Below are 2,309 nucleotides of genomic sequence, written 5' to 3' on the forward strand. Positions count from 1 at the left end.
ATAAGGTTCCTAGAGTACATGCACGGATGTCCAGAAAGCAAGAAGAAACCAGATGAAAACTCAACTACTTATGCAAGAAGCTAGAAGAACAGATGAAAAAATCAACAACGTAAGTAAGTCCCAAGAAGAAATGAAGAGCGACATAGCTTCAATAAAAAACTCCATTGAAAGTATCAACAGTAGACCTGGGAGAAGCGGAGGACCCGAATTAGTGAATTAGAAGACAAGGAAGCAAAACACACTCAAACTGTACGGCAAATGGAGAAAAAAATTAAAAGACAGGAGGAGAGCCTAAGGGAGCTTTGGGACAACATGAAACGAAACAACATACGAATAATAGGGGTGCCAGAACAACAGAAAGATGAACATGGATTAGAAAACCTATTCGAAGAAATAATATCAGAAAACTTCCCTGAGGTGGGGAAGAAAAAAGTCACACAAGCCCAGAGAGTCCCAAACAAGGTGAACCCGAAAAGACCCACACCAAGACACATCATAATTACCATGGCAAATGTTCAGGATAAGGAGAGAATCTTACAGGCTGCAAGAGAGAGACGGAAAGTAACATACAAGGGATCTCCCATTAGATTATCAAATGATTTCTCAACAGAAACACATCAGGCCAGAAAAGAATGGACGGAAATCTACAAAGTGATGCAAAGCAAAGGACTGAATCCAAGAATACTCTATCCAGCAAGGCTATCATTCAAAATTGAAGGGGAAATAAGAAGCTTCACAGACAAAAAAGGGCTAAGGGAGTTTATCACCACCAAGCCAGCCATGCAAGAAATGCTAAAGGGACTGGTGTAAAAAGAAGAAACATCAAGCTCAGAAAGAAAACAGCCACACACACACAAAAAAAAGAAATGGCTACAAACAAGTACCTTTCAATAATAACTTTAAATGTAAATGGACTAAATGCTCCAACCAAAAGACATCGAGTGGCTGAATGGATAAAAAAAACATGACCCATACATCTGCTGTCTACAAGAGACCCACCTCATTAGAAGGGACTCAACAGACTGAAAGTGAAGGGATGGAAAAATATCTTGCACGCAAATGGAAAGGAAAAGAAAGCTGGGGTAGCAATACTTATATCTGAAAAAATACATCTCAAAGTGAAGGCCATAACCAGAGATAAGGAAGGCCACTTCATAATACTAAAGGGATCAATACAACAAGAAGATATAACCCTGGTAAACATATATGCACCCAATGCAGGAGCACCCACATACATAAGAAAACTTCTGGAAGATATCAGGGGAGAGATCGACAACAATACAATCATAGTAGGGGACTTTAATACACCACAGACATCACTGGATAAATCCGCTAGACAAAAACTCAGCAAAGAAACAGCAATCCTAAATGACTCACTAGATCAGATGGACTTAATTGACATCTTCAGAACACTTCACCCCACAGCTGCGGAATATACATTCCTCTCAGGTGCTCATGGGACATATTCAAAAATAGACCACATATTGGGTCACAAGCAAAGTCTCCCCAAATTCAAGAAGATTGAAATCATAAAAAGCTTCTTCGCAGACCATGATGGCATAATGTTAGAAATAAACTACAATAAAAACAACCCAAAATACTCAAACACTTGGAAGCTGAATAGCATGTTATTAAATATTGATTGGGTTACCGATGACATCAAAGAAGAAATTAAAAACATCCTGGACACTAATGACAATGAAAACACAACAATCCAAAACCTCTGGGACACAATGAAAGCAGTCCTGAGAGGAAAGTTTATAGCTCTACAGGCCTATCTCAAAAAACAAGAAAAAATGGTAGTCAATCATCTAACTCTACAACTCAAAGAATTAGAAAGAGAGCAGCAAGAAAACCCCAGAGTGTGCAGAAGGAAGGAGATAATAAAGATTAGAGCAGAAATCAATGACATAGAGACCAAAAAAACAATACAGAAAAACAATGAAACCAAGAGCTGGTTCTTTGAAAGGATAAACAAGATTGACAAACCCCTAGCCAGGCTCACGAAGAAGCAAAGAGAGAGGTCCCAAATAAACCAAATCAGAAATGATAGAGGCGAAATAACAACAGACCCCACAGAAATACAAATGATTGTTAAAAAATACTATGAACAACTTTACTCCAACAAACTAGACAACCTGGAGGAAATGGACAAATTCCTAGAAAAATACAACATTCCAAAACTCAATCAGGAAGAATCTAAAAACCTCAATAGGCCAATAACTATGGAAGAAATTGAAGCAGTCATCAGAAACTTCCAGCAAACAAAAAGCCCAGGCCAGACGGCTTCACAGGGGACTTTTACCGAA

Source organism: Myotis lucifugus, unplaced genomic scaffold, assembly GCF_000147115.1.
Source record: "Myotis lucifugus unplaced genomic scaffold, Myoluc2.0 scaffold_336, whole genome shotgun sequence".
Lineage (NCBI taxonomy): Eukaryota > Metazoa > Chordata > Mammalia > Chiroptera > Vespertilionidae > Myotis > Myotis lucifugus.